The sequence below is a fragment of the Lagenorhynchus albirostris genome, chromosome 19 (genome assembly GCF_949774975.1).
Source record: "Lagenorhynchus albirostris chromosome 19, mLagAlb1.1, whole genome shotgun sequence".
NCBI classification, from domain to species: domain Eukaryota; kingdom Metazoa; phylum Chordata; class Mammalia; order Artiodactyla; family Delphinidae; genus Lagenorhynchus; species Lagenorhynchus albirostris.
Window position 1 is genome coordinate 45853122 of NC_083113.1, and position 9971 is coordinate 45863092.

Consider the following 9971-nt stretch of genomic DNA (forward strand, 5'->3'; position numbering starts at 1 on the left):
TAGCAAGAGCTCTTAAGGAGATTCCATTACATCAGACACACAAAGGCTTTTAGGAAATGAAAAACATTTACAGATTTTAAAAATTCAGAAGTTGAATTGAAGATGTCATTATTGGGGACTTCCCTGATGGTCCAGTGGTGAAGAATCTGCCTTCCAATGCAGGGAACATGGGTTCAATCCCTTACTGGGGAACTAAGATCCCACATGCCACGCATGGGGCAACTAAGCCTGCATGCCACAACTACTGAGGCTGCGCACCTCAACTAGAGAGCCTGTGAGCTGCAAACTACAGAGCCCATGCACTCTGGATTCCATTGGCCACAACTAGAGAGAGAAAATCTGCACTCCACAACTAGAGAGAAGCCCAAGGGCCACAACAAAGAGCCTGCGCTGCAATGAAAGATCCCACACGCCTCAACGAAGATCCCACATTAAGACCTGATGCAGCCAAAATAAGAAAAATATGTATAAAAAAAGATGTCATTATTGAGACTCAAATTAATGGATCAGGAAGATCAAACTAAAATGCAAAACATAAGACATGTATATAAAAATATTGAAAGTATAAAGAAAAAGAGACTTAAACAGTAGATCCAGGGGGCTTAACATGCAATTAAGATGAGTGGTAATAATAAAACAGATGAAAAAATTCCACTGTTGCAAAGAAATACTGAATTTGTTGACAGGCCTCAACTAGTTCCAGGCATAGTTAATTTAAAAAGACACACTGAGGGTTTCCATGGTGGCGCAATGGTTGAGAGTCCGCCTGCCGATGCAGGGGACACGGGTTCATGCCCCGGTCTGGGAGGATCCCACATGCCGCGGAGCGGCTGGGCCCGTGAGCCATGGCCGCTGAGCCTGCGCGTCCGGAGCCTGTGCTCCGCAATGGGAGAGGCCGCAACAGTGAGAGGCCCGGGTACCGCAAAAAAAAAAAAAGACACACTGAAATGGAGGACAGTAGTTCTGGAACAGGGCCCAAGATTCTGCATTCCTAACAGTTTCCTAGGTGATGCTGCTGCTGATCTGTGGGTCACACTTCAAGTAGTATCACTATGAATGCAAACCTAGTTCCTCTGAAAAGTCAATATCACGAGAGAAAAATTAATGGGTGAGTGCTGTTCTAGATCCTTTGAATAAATGAGCCATTTTTAATATGGGTCTGATAGTATACTAGGAAATTATTGATCATTTCCTTAAGTGTGATAATGATATGAAAATAGCCTGATTTTTAGGAGACACATGCTTGAAAACAGGAAGCCCTTGCCTTCCACTGTTTCAGATTGTACATGAATTTCATTTACTCTGGTTCAGTTGAATAACACCAGTTTCCCAGCAACACAGTTCAAATCTCAGTTACCAGGATTTCCCTGGTGGTACAGTGGTTAAGAATCCGCCTGCCAGTGCAGGGGACACAGGTTCGATCCCAGTTCGGGAAGATCCCACATGCCACCGAGCAACTAAGCTCTCGTGCCACAACTACTGAGCCTGCACTCTAGGGCCAATAAGCCACAACTACTGAGCCCGCGACCTAGAGCCCGAGCTCTGCAACAAGAGAAGCCACCGCAATGAGAAGACCGCACACCGCAACGAAGAGTAGCCCCTGATCGCGACAACTAGAGAAACCCGCATGCAGCAATGAAGACCCAATGCGGCCAAAAATAAAAGTAAAAATAATTAATTAATTAAATGGATAACCAACAAGAACCTACTGTATAGCAAAAAAAAAAAAAATCTCAGTTATCATGGTATATCAACTGTGAGTGATTGCATAAAGTACCAACTGCTTCTAGCCCTTTAGCCCATAATTCACTACATAAATTAACAGGAGCACATCATGATCAGCGATCAATCGTGTCACTTCTCAAAGTCTGGGTGATTGGTCACCTGTTATCCTGTTTATGTACAGACAGCAAATTGTGTAGTTGTGTTATTTCTTTGTCTCCCAGTCATAAACTCTGTGACATTTACCATGAAATGGATAATTGAAAGAGGACCTTGGCCAACAGATGAAAATGCAGCAAATTAACAAAATAACACTGAAAGTGAAATTTGAATAGAATGTAAATGGAGTTATACAAGAAGCCGCTGACCATGGGGAGGTGGCCTGTGTTCAAGAAACTGTAGATACGCAGCCAGGTGAACTTAGTAAAGTCAAACTTACCAACATAAATGTAGAACTTGGTTATGAAGAAAAGGATGATGGTGTCCCAAAAGAAGTAACACTGGCAAAAAACTAACATTAAAGTGACTCTCGGAGATATTTCACAGCATTGAAAGCATAAAGGATACGATGCTGGAAGCCAATGCAAACTTAGAACAGTATGACAATTCACCAAAGGCACAGACAAAATGCTCTCCCCGTATCCTAAGTTATACAAGAGGAAGGCCAGCACTGTTCAAATTATTCTTGATAAATTTTCTACAAAGAAGTAACTTTAATTCTCAACGTTTCTAATATTTTAAATTACATATTAGTTTTACTACTCCTAAATTTTTCCTTGTACCTTTATAACGAACAATAAGAGATTTTAATGTTTTGACACAAATCTTTAAATGTCACAGAATGATCATAATTTTTCCCCACTGATGATTAAGATCACTTTGCACAGTTTCAGCTTGCTAGGTCATTTGTATGATCCCACACTACCATGTAAAGTGAGAATTACCTTTAATTAGGTGTGAAATATCATGTCTGTTATTTTCAAGTGCTTCAGAAAAAGAAGCAAAACAAATACGGTGAAAAGTTAACTTTTGTATTTTCCAATTTTTATGTATGTTTTTAAAATTTAATAATAAAATGTCAGATAAAAATAACTCAATGGGGACTTCCCTGGTGGTCCAGTGGTTAAGATTCCACACTCCCAATGCAGGGGGCCTGGGTTTGATCCCTGGTCGAGGAACTAGATCCCACATGCTGCAACTAAGAGTTCACATGCCGCAGCTATGAAGCCCACATGCTGCAATTAAATATCCCGTGTGCCACAACTAAGACCCGGTGCAGCCAAACAAATGAATAAACAAAATAAATATTTTAAAAAAATAGTAACTCAGTGGATCATATACTCAAAGGTAAAATTACAAATCTTTTAGAAGGAAACATAGGTGAAAATCTTCGAAACCTTAGGCTAGGCAAAGAGTTCTTATATACATACATTACCAAAAGCACAATCCAGGGAAGAAAAAATAGGTAAATGGGACTTCATCAAAATTAAACATTTTGCTGTATGAAAGACACCTTTTTTATTGAAATGTAGTTGATTTACAATGTTGTGTTAGTTTCTGGTGTACAGCAAACGATTGAGTTATAAGTATTCGTATTCTTTTCCATTATGGTTTATTAGGGAATACTGAATATCCCTGTGCTATACAGTAGGACCTTATTGTTTATTTTTTATATAGTAGTTTGTATCTACTAATCCCAAAGTCCTAATTTATCCCTTCCCCACCTCCTTTCCCCTTTGGTGGTAACCATAAGTTTGTTTTCTGTCTATGAGTCTGTTTACATTTTGCAGATAAGTTCATTTGTATTATTTTTTAGATTCCACATATAAGTGATATAATGGTATTTGTCTTTCTTTCTTATTTACTTCACTTAGTATCATAATCTCTAGGTCCTTCCATGTTGCTGCAAATGGCATTGTTTCATTCTTTTTTATGGCTAAGTAGCATTCCATGGTATATATGTACCACATCTTCTTTATCCATTCATCTGTTGATGGACATTTAGGTTGTTTCCATGTCTTGGCTGTTGTAAATAGTGACACCCCTATGACATAGGGGTGCATGTATCTTTTCAAATTACAGTTTTGTCCAGATACATGCTTAGGAGTGGGATTGCTGGATCATATGGCAACTCTATTTTTAGTTTTTTGAGGAACCTCCATACTGTTTTCCATAGTGGCTGCACCAACTTACATTCCCACCAACAGTGTAGGAGGGTTCCCTTTTCTCCACACCCTCTAGAGCATTTGTTATTTGTAGACTTTTTAATGATGGCCATTCTGAGCGGTGTGAGGTGATACCTCATTGTAGTTTTGATTTGTATTTCTCTAATAATTAACAGTGATGAGCATCTTTTCATGTGCCTGTTGGCCATCTGTATGTCTTTTTGGAGAAATGTCTATTAAGGCCTTCTGCCCAGTTTTTGATTGCGTAGTTTGTTTTTTTGTTATTGAGTTGTATGAGCTGCTTGTGTATTTTGGAAATTAAGCCCTTGTCAGTTGTATCATTTGCAAATATTTTCTCCCAATCCGTAGATTGTCTTTTCATTTGATTTATGGTTTCCTTTGCTGTGCAAAAGCGTGTAAGTTTGATTAAGTCCCATTTGTTTTTTGGGTTTTTTTGCTTTTATTTCTGTTGCCTTGGGAGAGTGACCTAAGAAAACATTGGTATGATTGATGTCAGAGAATGTTTTGTCTATGTTCTCTTCTAGGAGTTGTATGGTGTCATGTTTTATTTTTAAGTCGTTAAGCCATTTTGAGCTTATTTTTGTGTGAGGGTGTGTTCTAACTCACTGATTTACATGCTACAGTCCAACTTTCCCAGCACCACTTGCTGAAGAGACTGTCTTTTCTCCATTGGATATTCTTGCCACCTTTGTGAGAGATTAATCGACCATAGGTGTGTGGGTTTATTTCTGGGCTCTCTATTCTGTTCTATTAAGCCATATGTCTGTTTTTGTGCCAATACCATGCTGTTTTGATTACTGTAGCTTTGCAGTATTGTCTGAAGTAGAATGACTAAAATATCGATAATACTAAATGCTGGTGAGGACGCAGAGTAACTGGAAACTCTCATTCATTGGTGGTAGAAATGAAAAAATGGCATAGCCACTTTGGAAAGCAGTTTACTAGTTTCATACAGAGTTATACAGTTACCATAGAACTTAGTAATTGCACTCCCAGGTGTTTACCCAAAAGAAATAAAAACCGGGACTTCCCTGGTGGTCCAGTGGTAAAGAATCTGCCTTCTAATGCAGGGGACACGGGTTCAGACCTTGGTCAGGGAACTAAGATTCCCACATGCCGCAGGGCAGCTAAGCCCATGTGCCACAACTACTGAGCTCGTGCGCCTCAATGAGAGAGCCTGCATGCTGCAAATTACAGAGTTCATGCGCCCTGTAGCCTGCACGCCACAACTAGAGAAGAGAAAACCCTCACGCCACAACTAGAGAGAAGCCCACGTGCCTCAACAAAGACCTGACACAGCCAAAAATAAATAAGTAAATAAATAAGTAGAAATAAAAACTTATGTTCACACAGAATTGTGTGAATATTTGTAGCAGCTTTATTCATAATTGCCAAGGATGGGACTTCCCTGGCAGTCCAGTGGTTAAGACTCTGCGCTTCCACTGGAGGGGGCACAGGTTTGATCCCTGGTCAGGGAACTAAGATCCCACATGCCACATGGTGTGGCCAATAATAATTATAATAATTGCCAAGGATGGAACCAACCCAAATGCCCATCAGCTGGTGAATGGATAAGCTGTGGTACATCCATACAGTAGACTACTCAGCAATGAAAAAGAACAAACTACTGGTACATGTAGTGACATGGATGAATCTCAGATGTATTATTGTAAGTGAAAGAAGCCAGTTCCAAAAGCATACTTTATGATTCCATTTATATGACATTCTGCAAAAAGCAAAAACTACATGGATGAAGAATCTTTCAGTGGTTCCCAGAGATGGAGGTAGTAAAAAGGGCTGATCACAAAGGGGCAGCATCAGGGAATTTTGGGGGGTGATGAAACTGTAAGGTATCTTGATTATAGTGGTGGATACTCTGTGTATTTGTCAACACATAGAATTATACACCAAAAAGTGTGTTTTTTTAATGAGTGTAAATACATTTTTTAAAGCTAAAAACCTTTGTTATTACAGTGGCTAAAAACTGTAAAAAGTTCCTCTTCACTGGTCAAATAACTTAGAACAGTAAGATTCAATTTTGCTTTTAAAAATGGCAAAGGAAAACAAATGATAATACACAGTGATACCAGGGAAAATGGGCACTTAATGCTGGTTGAGGAAAATCTGGCAGTATACAGTAAAAGCCTTCAAATTCTGCATCCCTTTGCTGAGTAAGTTTCATTTCTAAGGATCTATTCTGAGAAAATTCAGAGTGGTTTATAATAATAAAATGGCAACAATTTAAATGTTCAAAAATAGGATATTGCTTAATATAAGACAGCCATCTCTGTGTAATGGGATACCGAGCAGCCATTTAAAATGTTATAGAAAATGTAAGGATGTGGAAAACTGGTCCAGATATATTAAGACAAAAATGATTAATGGATGTATTCCAAATTTTTTAAGTTTCTTAAAAATCTCTATTTTTGAAAATTTTTATAATAAATGTATATAAGTTTTTAAAAGTTGGAAAGTATAAAAAGAGGAACAGGAGATGGAAACCAATGTGTTAGCTTAGCTATCGGTATTGCTAAAGTGCAGTTTGGTTGAACTCATGGCCAAGTGTACTTTTTAGTAATTTCCCCTCAAATGTAATGCTTGGGACAATCCACTAGAGGGCGACTTTAGGTCTGCAGAGCAGACACACCTGGAATTGCCACATCACAATAGGGGTTTGTGGCAACGGGCCGGAAATACTACTCTTGTCCTTTGTTCTCTGAGGACTGGAGCACTTTCCTCCCCTCCAAGGAAATTTAAGGAGCGGGGGATACTTGTTTCCCCTAACAGAGGCTTAAGGTCTTACTCAATTCTAAGATTCCATGCCTGCTTCAGCAAAACTGGCACTTTCAAAAATGTTGCTTCTTCAGTCGAGCACATCAAAGTTGTTCCAAAAACAGGTGTCAGTGAACACCTTATACAGATCATCACAAATCATTTAATAGTTTAAGCTTTCCTAGCCAAGCAGATTAAGGACTACAAGCAAAGATACAAAGATTAACATTATATCAACCACATCCTCATGGTTACGCAAAAATAATTATGAATTTACTTAATTCTCAGTTTTCCATAAAAACAGAGGGCCAAGTCACTGAAATGTACTAATCATACCCACTTTCACCTTTACCTAACAGCGCCACCTTCTTGGTTCCTGTAATATCTGCTCATTAAGTTTCTCCTCTGACTTTCCTGTCTAGGTGATCTTCCTCACATTGTTTCACTCACTGCTGCTGAACAGGATGCTGTGCTTCACAAAGAGAAGGAACATCAAACCAACAGGATCTTGGCAGTCTTGGGTAATTCAAGTAGTTCTAACTAATATCTAATTTTGCAAATAGCAAATTGTATCAGAACAGTGGGCTCCTAGCCACCTCACTGGCTCAGAGGAATCTATCCATTCAGGATCTTGTCTCTGACCAGCTGTTGCACCTTCTTCCCAGCCTAAGACTAACCAGTGCATCACCAACACTCTTTGTGATCCATCCCTCCCTAGATCTCTCAATGCTTCTACTCTTCCCTGTATTCTAGATTCCTTCCTAGTGTTTCTACCTTTGAGCCCCAAGTGCTGGTTCCAACTGCTCACCCTCTGTATCTGAATGCCTGCAGGTATCTCAAATTAAACATGCCCCAAGCAGAATTATTTGCCTGCCCCACAAATTCACTTCTTTACTCTGTTTTCTCATTTCAGTTAATAGCATCACCATTCTCTAAAAACATAATAATCCGAAATCCCACCCACCAAACCTGAGGGAGTCTACCCTCTAAATAACTGACTAGAGCCACTCATATTACATGGATGAAACTCACAAAGATGGCTGAAAAGCAAACTGCAGAAAAATGAACACATTTTTTAACATCTTTATTGGAGTATAATTGCTTTACAATTGTGTGTTGGTTTCTGCTTTATAACAAAGTGAATCAGTTATACATATATCCCCATATCTCATCCCTCTTGCATCTCCCTCCCTCCCACGCTCCCTATCCCACCCCTCTAGGTGGTCACAAAGCACCGAGCTGATCTCCCTGTGCTATGCGGCTGCTTCCCACTAGCTATCTGTTTTACATTTGGTAGTGTATATATGTCAATGCTACTCTCTCACTTCGTCTCAGCTTACCCTTCCCCCTCCCCGTGTCCTCAAGTCCATTCTCTACGTCTGCGTCTTCATTCCCATCCTGCCCCTAGGTTCTTCATGACCATTTGTTTTTTTGTTGTTGTTGTTTTTTCTTTTTGTGGTATGCGGGCTTCCCACTGCTGTGGCCTCTCCCGTTGCGGAGCACAGGCTCCGGACGCGCAGGCTCAGCGGCCATGGCTCACGGGCCCAGCCGCTCCGCGGCACGTGGGATCTTCCCGGACCGGGGCACGAACCCGCGTTCCCTGCATCGGCAGGCGGACTCTCAACCACTGCACCACCAGGGAAGCCCGACCATTTTTTTTTTAACACACCATTTTAATCATGCAAAACAATGCATGTCTTGCTTAGAGACATATTTTTTAATGAAGAAATGCATAGGATGATACACTCCAAAATTTAGGAGAGGATTAGCTCTCTGAAGGAAAGAAGGGATACCATCACAGAGGTACACAGCGGATTTTATCTTGGCAATCACTTATTTCTTAAACTGAGTGGTGGGCACGCTGCTAAGGGGTTGGTATCTTATTCCTTATGAGATTAAAAAGTTAGTAATCTGACTTCAAACTGCCTTCCTAGCCCTCATTTCATCTCTCCGTCTCTTGAATTGCTGTTCCCTCTACTAAAATGACTTTTTTCTTGTCCTTATCCTTGTCCATCTAGAGAATTCTTTCTGACTCAACATTCAAAACAGATGTCACATGTCACTGCCTCTGGGCCACCTTCTCTGAATTCCTCAGGGAGGTTTTTCCTTTCAGTGATCCCTCAGCATTTGGTTCTTACAGGCTGACAAGTTTTAGGTCATATTCTAACTCCCTTTCTCTCTCCGTCTTGATTTACGTGTCTCTATATTCTCTGCTTACAGTGTGGTCTGGAGACCAGCAGCGCTGGCATCTCCTGGAACTGTCAGATATGCAGAATCTTAGGCCTCACCTCAGAAACTGCATTTTAACAAAATTCCAGGTGATCCCCTGGCACATTAAACTTTGAGAACCACCACTCTGGAACAGTGCTCCCATCGGGTGGTCCACTGACTAAAACTGTGTTTCTAGTCCAAGATAAGTACAGAAATTGAGAATAAGCATTTAGAAACTTTTAGAGCAGTTGGGCAGACTAATTTGAGGCCTATTGAATCTAATTTTCAAAATGGTTCTTGTATTTTGTAGGCCTCTGTTCTATGTCATTTTCCTAGTAATTCGTTTTTACTGTATTTTTACAAAAGTATCAGTCCCTGATGGATTGGAAATTTTTTTTTAAGTCTTTCATGATAGTTTAGGAAGGGCTGCTTAGATAGCTTTATTCTCTATTTCAACATTTAACAGGAGATACTCATAGAAGATGCTCAACAAATGTTGATGAATAACTACTTAATGAAATATACCCTTTTTTGGCCTATATTTGAATTTTTGACAGCAAGATGTCCTTCATCATTACCCGGTTCAAGAGATGAAAACAACCCCATCTGCGTAGCCCCAGCTATGAATGGTCCAGTTAAGCACCCAGAAAGAACCTTGAAAGAGAAGAAATTCTTCAAGTTGACAGGAGATATTTTGGGTATGGAGAAAAAATGGTAACCTGTTGATACAGCAGCACATTTCCCATCAAAGAAAGGGGGAATGAGAATTAAATGGAAAATAAAGAAGAAGGGTGGAAAACTATTTTAAAATATTCACCTCGAAAAATTCTGGATTCCCTTAAGCAAGGCTGTAAGGTGAATGGAAGGACTCCTGAACTTGGAATCTTGAGATCTAATTGTGTGTTTCAGTAAGTCACTTTCTCTACCTGCAGAATGTAATAATGAAACTTGATCTACATCGCATGGTGGAGGGAAAATGAATATGCTTTGAAAAATAGATGTCCTGGGAATTCCCTGGTGGTCCAGTGGTTAGGACTCCGCGCTTCCACGGCAGGGGGCACGGGTTCGATCCCTGATGGG